This window comes from Panthera tigris, chromosome B3 (assembly GCF_018350195.1).
Source record: "Panthera tigris isolate Pti1 chromosome B3, P.tigris_Pti1_mat1.1, whole genome shotgun sequence".
Lineage (NCBI taxonomy): Eukaryota > Metazoa > Chordata > Mammalia > Carnivora > Felidae > Panthera > Panthera tigris.
The window spans coordinates 81,600,307-81,612,358 of NC_056665.1; the positions used below are offsets into that span (position 1 = coordinate 81,600,307).

Genomic DNA, 12,052 nt, shown 5'->3' on the forward strand with positions numbered 1-12,052 from the left:
ACTCATTGAAGTTCCATGTGAGTCAGGGGGTGATTGGGAGAGCATGGCTATACCCCAGGTCATTGGGGCCAGAGACTCAGGCTCCATTCACAGTGTGGGGCTGTTATCTTCTAGGGCTTCAGAATTTTTCACTAGATTCTTTGCATCCAGCTAGCAGAGAGGGAAGTATGGGAAAGGTACACATGCTCCTAACTAACTTTAGAGATGTTTCTTTTTAGTTCCACTCACATTCCATTGGTGGGAACCAATTCTAAGGTCCACCTACAGGTAAGGGCACTGGGAATGTACCTGGAGGAAGAGGAGACACATGGATAGTGGTGAGCAGTCTGAGTAGCTGTCACAAGTTGTCCTGCTGATCCCCAAATATTGTTTTCTCCTTTTTGCCCTATGACAAGCATATTCAAACCCCGCAGAAGCTACCTAAATTCCCATCTAGTCATGACATTCAGCTGAAAATCCAGGAGTTTTTAGTGATATAGAGTCGTCTCTGTCAGAGGCAAAAAGGAAGACACATAGTGGTCCCTAACCCACAACCGTTCTGAAATCCTTCTCATCATTCAGGTCTGAAGCTTCCTGCCTCATTTCACTGATCTGGCCTTGATTCTCCTCTGCAGAAGAAATTCATTTATTCTTTGTTGTCCATGGCCCTGGCTCTGCACCCTGAAAGGATCTCCTGTCCATTATCTTCCTTGACCTCATCTGAAGTGAGTGGTAAGGAGTAAGCCCTCCTTGGTAGCAGATCTTACAAGCCATTTCCTAACCATCTTAGTCCAGGGTCCAGAATCTGGCTGGATGTACAAATGAGAGCCACAGAGCCTCCCCTGATTGGAGTGAGTGGGCTATTAATGACAGTAGTAATAAGGCTTGACATTTCTGTGATGCTGGTTTCCAAATGCTTTTATATACATTATTGTATGCAATCCTCAAAATAAACTCATGAGGTGGGGATGTTTAACAGTGAGAAAGGCCACTGGGAGGCCTAAAGTTAACTATTATAGGCCCATTCGCAAGGCAAGAAAACACTTTGTGACTTGCTTCTGTTTTTTGGGTCCCCCCACCTTTTTTTTTTTTTTTACATGATCTGAGCCATTTTTGGGGTTAGTTATTCAGCCATATCAGGTTGTTAAGAGTCTGACCTCAGATTTGATGAGCCACCATCCATCTCTTCCCAGTGAACAAAGACTTGCTTTTGGTAAAGGAGACTGACAAGGTTCTTCTCATTCTGAGAAACCATATTCAAATAGGAAATACCTGATTCTGCCCTGCTCTCTCCTCTTTATAGAACCATGGGGTTTCAGTTCTAGAAAGGCCAGTAATATTGTTCTAGATCCATGACTCATTCCATCTTCCTCAGAGACTGAAAGGTTCTTCAGAAGTGTCTTCATGGGTCACTTCAGAGCGGATGAGGTAGGGGGAGTAGGGGTTGAGAAAGGTTCATCAGTTTTGGTTCTGGGCTTATCACCCCTCAATCAGGGCAGCTTAGCTTTGGACTGTAGCATTAGAATAAAGCATTCAAGTATCAAGAAATCTTGAAAACCATGGTTATTAGTGAAATACATTATCTCTGCAGATGAAAAACTTGAAGTCCAGAGAGGTTAATTGGCCTGAATGCACATAGATGCTCACTGGAAAAACTGGCATTAACACTATGTTTCCTGAATCCCAGATAAGTGTTTGCTCTGGAGTGGCTGCCTGTTATTTCTCTTGGTATATACCATGTGGTCTAAGATTAAGGATGGGAGTCAGGCTCTGCCCGTGACTGAAGCATGGGTAGCTTGGGCAGGCAACTTCGACCTCTTGCTCTTGGTCTCACAAGTACTCATTAGGTGAAACAGGAACAATCCTAGCTTCCCATCCAGGGCAGGGCTGTTCTGTGAATGGCTGATGATGCACACTGCTAGAATCCTGGCATCTCTCAGGCATTTTGTCAGCCCCTATTTACCAAGGCACTGCCTGAATTTCTTCTGCCATTCTGTCTCTTCATCCCCCATGCAGTTAGCCAAAAATGCCATTTACAATCTCAAGTTAGAGAGGACAACATAATTGTCTTGTTAGATTTTGGGCTTTTAGAATATTGTTCTTCTCCAGAGTTTGAGGATAGAGTGGAGGGAGGTCAGCTTGATTCTGTCTCAACCCATGGTCTAAGAGTATTAAATATGCAAAAAATGGCTGCTCTGTTCATATCTTCTCCTCCCCATACCCCTTCTCACCACATAATATGTGTTTATGCATAGGAATAGAAAAGAGTGATTACTTTAAATTTGCATTTCTTTCAACAATTGGGGAAATACCTTACTGTATCTTGTTTAAATGTGGCTTTTCAGGGGCACCTGGGTGTCCCAGTTGGTTGAGCGTCCAACTCTTGATTTTGACTCAGGTCATGATCCCAGGGCTGTGGGACTGAACCTCATGTTGGACTGTGTGGCCATGGAACCTGCTTAGGATTCTCTCTTTCTCTCCCTCTGCCCTCATCTCCTGCTTGCACATTCTCTCTCTTTCTAAAATTAAAAAATTTAAAAAAAATGTGACTTTTCACACAGTTCCAGCTTTTGTCGGGGGAGAGGTGCAAGTAATTTCCTGCCGTCTTATTGTCCTCAGGGAAGGAAAACAGAGCTCCAATATTTGGGGTGTCAGTGACTGTGGAGGTTGGTTACTTGTTCCAACCACCAGGTTTGTTCCCAAAAAAGATTTGCATTTTGCCTGTGAGCAGCAGAGGTCCTCTGCAGGCCAAGGGATTGGGCCCTAGGATTGAGAGTGATGTGTTATGCCCCATAGATCATCCTTGCATGTGCCTGTCAATGCTCAACTGAGAGCTGGGGCTGTACTACATTAAGAAGGTCCTGAGGGTTGGTTTCCATCAGGGGAAATGACCAGGGCAGAGTTCATTGGTGGGAGTTTGCTCATATTTTGAGAATTAAAACTTATTTATTTCAGAGTTAGAGTCACTTTCTCAGCTGTTTATATTCCATTTTTCATTTTTTTCCTGCTCCCTGCTTTGTTCTTTCAGTTTTTGACAAGTGAACAAAAATTCTTTTTAATAACTTTTAAAAAGATGTCATCATGCTGTCCAGAGAGGAATAAGTGATCAAACTGCCTAACAGAGAAACACTGTGCATTTGTTTTTATTTGCTCAGTATTAAATCTATATCTCCCCCAACCTCATTCTTTTCTAAATGTGTAACAACAAAGTAGGAGATAATTTTTATTTTTTTCCAATGTGCCTTCAGGGAAATCCCTTTTAAATCTATGGATTTTAGTCCAATGAGGGATCCTCTCCCTTTAGTCTACATTTTGCATATCGTCTGTTTCTTACAGGGCTTCCGTATTGTCTCAGGCTCCACTGGAAATGCTGCAAGGATTCCTAGCACATCCCAGTTGCCATAGCAACAGCAGTCTTTCCCATAATGAGCTGCATCATCTGAACTGATGTCACAGCATCATGCAGCAGGTCAAACAAGGCATCTCCTAGTATTGCATCCTACAGATGTGCTGTAAACATCAAAAGGAGACGGTGGGAGCGGGAGATGGTAAGTGTTGAATGTCCGGGCCTTAATTGCACGGCTGTTTTGTTGGTTAGTGGGTGTCTGCTAAGGCGGAGATGGGGGGATGTTGTCTGCTTAAAATGGACTAGGGAAAGAGGAGCTGTTTTACCTAAATCTGTTTTTCAGGCTGCTGGGTTAAGACAAAGGCCTGTAAGAGTCATACAGGAATCATAGTACATAGAATTATCCTTGCTCCATTTCTGCCTCTTATTTTTGCTGTTCTCATAGAATTTTTCATAAGCATAAGATAATTTTCTATTGCAAAATCCCAAATAGGCTCTGAAATGAGCAGTTCACAGCATTTCAGCATTGTGAAGATATATATTTCTTTTATTTGTTGGGCAGAGCTAATTGGTCCCCTATTTGCTCTTGTGATTTTTGAAATATTTAGTGATTTACAGTATGAAATTTAGTATCTACCTCGGTTGGGTTTCAGTTTCTTCATGGCAAGGAGCGAATGCTGAATAAGCATTTGACATAACCCTGATGTGAAAGGGGATTTCTTGCCTGTTCACGATGGAATTTATTAAAAGCATGAAGACCCAAACCAAATGAAATTACTTGAGCCTTTTGATTTATATGGTCGTCCTTCAACCCACGTCCTTCATAGTTAGTTGAAAGCCTGCCACGATATTTTTCCATCTCCAGACAGTCTCTAAAATAGCTGGAGTTGTTTGCAGGCGGACTTGTAACAAGTCTGTTCTCTGCGGCAGTTGCAATGAAGGGTAACGCTGAAGAGAGCCTCTGGAAGTGCCAGTGGGTGCTGCTGTTAACTTTAGCCAGAATCTGTTAAGACAAATAAATAGCAGAGTTCCCAGGGACTGTGGGGAATACAGATCTCTGGGCTCAGTCATAACCTCAACTTAATTCTAAACTACAGTAAACATATACCATGTTCATTTCAACTCTTAGCTATGTCTTTAGGCATCTTCGTTGCCTATATATATATATCCCTCCCCCCCCCCCAAAAAAAAAACAAACTGTAGTCTGACAGTACCAGTTAAGGAGTAGTGTGTTGCCTTTTGTTTTAGGAAATGAAATGGATTTTTCTGGTGCAGCTGATTGCTACGAAGACAGAGAAAGGAGGAGGCACATGTCAGTTCAGTTGATCAATATGTCCACTTGGAATCAGGGAGTGGTCTTTTGGCTCGGTGCTGCTGAGTTGATAGTTTTTATTTGAAAAGTCTTAAAGGAAAGAATGGCAACCCCCAAGTTGCCCTTCTTTTAGGCTGTTTATTGAGCCTAAAAGAGATGTATCCTAGGAAGCAGCAAAAGCAGTATCTCTAGTGAGCTTGGAGTGATTCTTTCTTTCTTTTTTTTCCTCACAGTCGATCATATTGGTCCCATTAGGCACTAGCTGGAATAAGAGACCTTAGATTTTAATTAGTTTGTTTATACATATCACATACATACTACTCTCCATCCTTTAAGCTTATATGGCTGACATGCAGCTCTATGGGATGGGAGAGGTCAGCTCAGCCTGGCTTTATTGCAAGCACTTAGGAGCACGAATTGTTCATTGCCTGCTTTTTTGTTGTATAATGCAAACAGAAAGCTTTGCTGGGACTGCTGGGTATGAACGCAGCTAAGTCAGAAGCTGTAAGGTGACTGGGAGGAGTCCTAGATGGAGATGGGGGAAGGGAAAGTGTATCTAGTTGCTGGATTATGAGTCTGGAGAAAATCACCCAGTGCCCATTAGAATTCTTTTAAAGTATTATTTCCAAGGAAAAGCAAGGAAGAAAGACTTGTTTGGTAACATGAATTGTTAGGAGTAAAAATAACCAAAGCCAGCATTTTAATGAGTTTTCTATTTGCTTAATTTTTGTTTCTTTTGTCTAACAGTGTGTTCAGCTGCTTCATCATGGGTGATTTGTACAATTACTGGAAGTCACAGAAGCCAGATTCCTTAAGGGTAGTGTTAGAAAAAGTGGAGTCATGCTTTGAGGGTGGGGAAGGCGCTGGTGGGTGTGGGCTGACGCAGTTATCTGGTAGAATATTCTCTCCTTTCAGAGGAACCTGTGACCCCCCCCCCTCCACCCCACCCTCCCCTGTTCCTGCAAGTATTCAAAATGCAGTTACAGTTCTCCAACTTTATGCTTTTGTGCTCTTTTTGCTCCAGGAGAACAAAGCCCTAGTAATGGGAGCTGTCATCCTGATCCTCAGTTTCTTTGCAGAAGGCCACAGCCTTCTGTGCTGCTCTCTGATTAGCTGCGTGTCTTAATTACTGGCTAAGGCTATTTCAGTTGCCTTAGTTTTAATATATCCCCAAGGGGTGGATGGTGTGTGTGTGTGTGTGTGTGTGTGTGTGTGTGTGTGTATGGGGGAGGGGAGAGATTGCTCTATGGCTGCATTTAGTGGTGTTTCACTGAAACTTTCTAGAATTGAAAGAATTTTGTTTCACAGTGATGAATGAAAGGTCATAAAGACCATGTTTACTATGTGGCCAAGTTTCCACCATGGAAACCTCACAAGAAGCTAACCTTCTCCGTGCTTTTGGTTATGGCCTTTCTTTCCCCCCTAAATTATAAAGTTGCAAATAAGTTAATTATTTATGGGAGTGATAGAAATAGTAACCAAAATAACAATTCTCATAATGTTCTCATTATGTATCCAGCACTGGACCTAACATTATATATATCTCATTTAGCCCTTATAATGACATTATGAGATAGAGAATAATAATTGCATTTTTAGGTTTGGGTGGTGGTATTCATGTTTTGCAGAAACCAAGTCTTAGCCAGGTTAACAGAGTTGGCTAAGTTAATGAGTGATTGGGTGAGGATTCCAAACCAATGTGATTTGACTGTGATACCCACAGAAATTTTGGTTTTGTGACATCTTAACTGTGTGTACCATACAGATCAGTCATCTTTACTCTATAATACTTATCTTACCCTTCTCATTCTAATTGGAAAATCAGATTTCACATTTTCACACATAGAATGAAATTCCATTTATGACACTAAGTTCAATTTTACTGCACAGAAGAGCTTAAATTTTGGTGAGATCTTTATCTGATCCTAGAGATTGAACGAATGCAGAATTGAGGCTTAGAACTTTTGCCAGTACCCTGGCTCAACATATATTTCTAGTAGGATCTACATATCGGAAATGCTAGATGAATGACTATGGGCATGATGGAATTGCACTAAAGGCAGGTCTTATCTAGGTCAATAATGAATCAAGTTTGTTGATTTTGTCTCATCAGCTACATAAATAGTGCTCAGCTAACTTTAAGACAGTTGCATTCCCTGGTAACACCAGACAAGGAATAGAAGAGGAAACTTCTCTCACAGCCAGAAGGTGTACTCCAAATCTATCTCTTGGGTCAAGAAGATAAAAAGAATTTTTTTGCTGAGTGTATCAGTGGCTGAATCCAAATGCTTTCCTATCTCTGACAAAGTACCAGAATGATGGTATTGTGCAACATCCTGGAAGCCTTGTGTTTGAGGAGAACTGATACAGTCATCTCTGCATCATCTTGCCCATCCCCAGCTATGCAGCATCATTAGTGGGCTCTAAGGGCTGTTCTTTGTTTGACTGTGGGGCTAATGCATACATGACAGCACATTGATATTGATTCTGGTATGGTGAATACTTAGAGATATCATTCCACGGAGCTCATTAGCCTTTTCTAGGTTCTGGGAAGACGTTAACCTTTGTCCCAGCTTGCTCCAAGGAAGTCCATGCTTGTGTCTGCCTGAGCTACAGAAATGAGAGGCTGACATGAAAGCAATAGAGTTAGTAGGTACAGTGACTGCATGAGTTAGATTCTAACTAGGGAATAAAAAGGTCAGTGGAATTTAGGGAAGTCTGTAGTCCTGCTACATGTGTCTGATTTCCTCCTATTCCTAATCCTAGAATCAGTGAATTATAATTTGTTTTGATCCTATGGATTCAGTTCAATTCAAGTATTTATTGAGTATCTACTATGTGCCAGGCAATGTGAGGGAACATAGGAGTAAACAAGACAGATGCAAATCTCTCCCCCCATTATATTCTAGAGGGGTAGACAAAAATAAACAGGTAAATTTATACTGGAATAATTTATTCTCTCTGATACTATAATACTATTTCTATTTAGTTACGTTCCACTTGGTAATAGATATCATATATATATATATATATATGATATATATAAGATATAAGATATATATAAGATATATCTATCTATCTATATAAGATATATATATCAATATATATCTAATAAGATATATATATCTAATATAAGATATATATATATCTAAGATATATATATCTAATAATATAATAGATATTATTTCTGCACATATGTATAGGTGCCTATGCATGTGTGATGTACATGTGGAGGTAAAGTCACTGCATCAAATTATAGCCTTGTTATCTTTCTGCTTAGGTTTGGATTAGAATTTTGCTAGGTATAAACAAAGCTTGCATGGCAGTTATCATTCTGTTGGTATATGAGCTGTTCTGGAAGGTATAATAGTCATCAACCACAAAGTACATATCCATCTCAATTGACTTCAACCTGACATATGGAAATATGAAATATATATGACAGATCAGTTAAGGAGAGATTTTTTTGTCACTTATATAAAAGATATTTCTCACTTTTAAAAACTATCCTGAGAGCCTTCTAAATTGATTGTTTTATCCAGTGAGCCAGTGGAGGTATATGCCACATGGGCACAAGTTCAGTCACCTCCAGCCATGAGCAACCTGTCCATTCCTCCTAGTATGCCTTACAAATATCACTTTGAATGAGAGACATTTCTTTAAGTGATTATATTAACTAAAGCATTTAAAACTGTGATTGTATTTTCATAAACTTTCCTGAAAGTTTTCAGGTGCATGTTCATACATATGTAAGTTGTGTCTGACTTGTGACAATCAATCACTTGCAGATTATTTTCCTTTGATGGCAATTGCATATACCCAACTCTGTAAATGGGCCATGAGTGGGAAGGCATTTTGGGGGAATATCACTTTTTATAGGACTTTGGCCACAACAACAGACTTTTAGGTATTTTGAATTAATAAGGCAAAAGATATTTTTCTCTATAAGCACATCCCTATCAGCAGGTGAATCCCCCAGCTGGTTTTGAGACTTGGTGAGGACAGAGGAGAGACTTTGTTTCCCTTGTAAGCCACCAGTGATGTTTTTATCTGTTTTTCAGCTAAAGGGCATGTTTCAAATTCTTCCAGGCATTTTGCAGCTGGGTGCTTTGAGTCACAAAGAGAAATGGGGAGAGATTGTAGAATCTCTAGAACATGGTCTCAAGCAGGACAATTCATGAGCCAAACTTGGCCTGCAGGCCTCCAGGGCGGGCTTCATGTGCTTGTAGCCCATGTAGTCACATAGGGCCCGTGCTAAGAAGAGTCCTCACTTGATTTAATGTTCTGCAGTCACCATCGTGAAATTCATAAGAATAATTTTGAGCAGGGGGTTCTGCATTTTCATTTTATACTGGACCCTGCAAGTTATTTGGCAGTCCTGTATGGCCATTTTGATATAAAAAATTGACACTCAAATTTAAGTTCCAGATTTCTCTTTAAGAATTAGATGATGTGTCTCATTTGGCAAGAGTTGACTTAGCAGTACTCTCCAATTCATCATGGTCTCCCATCAGTCCCCTCCATTACCCCCAACTGCTACTGCCTGAGTCCTGTAGATACTTGAGTTTGAGACCTCTGCTCTGGAACAATTCAAACAGAAATTGTAGAGCTTAAAATAACTGAAGTACCATTGTCAAAACAACCCAGGGCAAAGACTCCATATGTGGTAATTTAAAGGCATCCATGGTAATTCAGTGCCATGCACAGTAATTCAGTGGCATTTCTTTTATAGGCAGTGGGGGACATGTTACATTATACCTGAAGATATTTGGTAGGTCAGGCCTATTTGTCATTACCATTGCTTTCAGGGGAGAAATCGGATCTTTGCAAAGCAAGCTAATGAACCATCCTGTGGGTTCATTGTTTATATTTATTCTCCCACTCTTTGTTTACTCCTTGATTACTTTTATCACCTTTTTTGTTTAACTCTCATTTAAATTACACAACATTTTTATGCTGGCTGGATATTTTTTCAGCATTATCTTTTTTTACTTTTTTTTTAATATTCTCTCTCTCCAGGAAACTGGGGACCTAAAATTTGAGGTTATACTACTACAGAAAGAGTTCACATTTTTTTTTTAATTAAAAGGGGAATTATAGTCAATATTTATAATGAACCCTTCCCTAGCAAGGCCGTCCCAGCCATGCTGATGTTTGTAAGTCTGGATCTACCATGACTATTTATAATAATGAGATATTGGTAATGGACTCCTGGACCTTATAGTATGTGAAACACTCTGACCCATCATGTTACAGTGAGAAGAAGCTATATTAATCTACAGATGTACAGAGAATTGTTAGAGAATTAATATGAATAATGGCACTTGCTGCACAGGAAAAAGATAACTTTTTTTTTTGGTTGGTTTTGACTGGATGAGAGTAAACAAGGACCTGACAAATACTTGAGGGGCTCTTGTCATTTCTTAGAGAACTAAGGGGGCGTTGGAGTTTTCTCTAAGGATCAAGCACCAAGGACTCATGGCCTTTCTGTGTACTTGGTAAAGATCCTAATGCCCACTGTGGCCACCATTGTACAAGCTGTAAAACCAGCTGTGTTAGATAATTTCACTAGTCAGCCATCAACAAATGTGTCAGCTATCTACCATGTACAAGATCATGTGCTGAAGGAACAAACACTTTACAAATTAGGACAACCAAAAGCATGTGCATGTATATTACCTGGAGAGCTTGTCATAGATTTAACATCCTGTTGCTTGGGCTGTGCTTGCAGACAGTGTGGACTAGTTCTCTTTTTCTAGAGGTTCTCTGAGATGGAGCTCTAGGTATATCTCAAGCTACCCTCTCATCTTTCGTTCTTTTCATTCAATTCCTTGATTTAAATATTTTTCCTGAAATAACTCTTTACTTTGGTCCCCTCACAATCATTGTTTCACACCCCTCTCAGCTCTTTCAATTCTTAGAGTTCATAGTTTGTTTCTACCCCACCAGTCTCTTACTTACTCCTGTTACCTTCTGGCATAGCTCTGGACCCACCATGATTCTCTCCTCCAGCAGCCCTCCAGTCTCCCCAGCCACAGTTTGTTCCCATTACATTAGCATAAAAATAGCCCATCTAAAACAAGTAACACTGGTGCTCCCCTAGTGAAGTAATCTGCTTACATTTAGCTTTAGTAGTTAATTCAAATATCACACTGTATTTAACTTTTTTTTTTTTTTTTTGCATGCATGTGTGTATGTGTGTGTGTGTGAAGTAAAAGAGAATGACTCTTTTTAAAATTTTTTAAAAGTTTATTTATTTATTTTGATGGGGGGGAGGGGCAGAGAGCAACAGGTGGGTAGAGGGAGAGAAAATCCCAAGCAGGCTCCCACTGCCAGTGCAGAGACTGACACAGGGTTTGAACCCACAAACCTCAAGATCATGACCTGAGTCAAAATTAGAGTCAGACGCTTAACTGACTGAGCCACCCAGGCACCCCAAAAGGGAATGACTTTTTAACATTTATTTTGGTCACTCATGCAGGCAGCCTGAGTGGGATTAACTAGAAATATTCAGAATAGCAGGACCTTAGGCAAAAATAAAAGCAGGTATACAAATGTAGTTAAAAAATTTGTCCTTTAGTGTTGTTATTACATTACTTTTTCAATTAAAAATAAATAAACATAAGAAGGAGGGTGTGGTGAGAAGGTGGGCAATGCAGCAAGGCACCACAGCAGTGTATCTTTCTTCAGCTTCAACTAGGTGTGTCATTCAGCTTCTAGAATACCATAGGGGAAAACCTGTCTCAGAAGAGCAGCTGCTTGAAGAGAAAGGACAGATTTGAAAAGAAAGGCAAGAAATAAAAACAACCTCTAAAACTATCTCAGAGAACTAACGATTGCTTTGAGAACTAATAAAGAATTAGACTGGTGAATTAAGATATTATGGTTTTCACTAATTTAGCAATAAATAATTGATGCATGATTTGTAAACATGTGAATTTTAACCAATTAAACTGAAAAGGAATAGGCTAAGAGGCAGAGGACAAAGAAAAAGGTAACATAACCAGCTTAAGAAGAGACATGTTTCACCAGGATATTTTTTACTCAGAGAGTTTTTCCTTTTGTTCTTTGCTCTGGTTAATATTATTAGGTTTATTTGTTGTGAAGGTGAATAAGCCCACATGTTTTGTTTTAATTTTGGTGGAGGAGGGGCAGGGGGAGAGGGAGAGAAAGACTCTTAAGCAGGCTCCACACCTAGCTTGGAGCTGGATGCAGGGCTTGATCCCATGACAGTGAGATAATGACCTGAGCCAAAATCAAGAGTCAGATGCTAGACTGAGCCATCTAGGTGCCAAGTTTTATTTATTTTTTTATTCTTCTTCAAGAAAATAACAAGAATCATGATCTTTGTCATGTTGTTTTTCTCTGGTTCTTAGATGTAAGATCTTAACGCCATCCTTGTATAACTACCATGT

General features: G+C 39.9%; 1 protein-coding gene across 9 annotated transcripts in view; it reads left to right on the forward strand.

Moving 5' to 3' along the window:
- Positions 1-12,052, forward strand: part of AKAP6 (A-kinase anchoring protein 6) — a 554,906-nt gene that overhangs the window by 66,851 nt on the left and 476,003 nt on the right. For 8 of the 9 annotated variants that reach the window (XM_042989539.1, XM_042989537.1, XM_042989535.1 and 5 more), the window contains 2 exons: positions 562-704; positions 3,316-3,527. The gene's annotated coding sequence lies outside the window, so the exon portion shown is untranslated. The remainder of the gene's footprint in view (positions 1-561; positions 705-3,315; positions 3,528-12,052) is intronic. The other variant, XM_042989543.1, reaches the window with a different exon arrangement.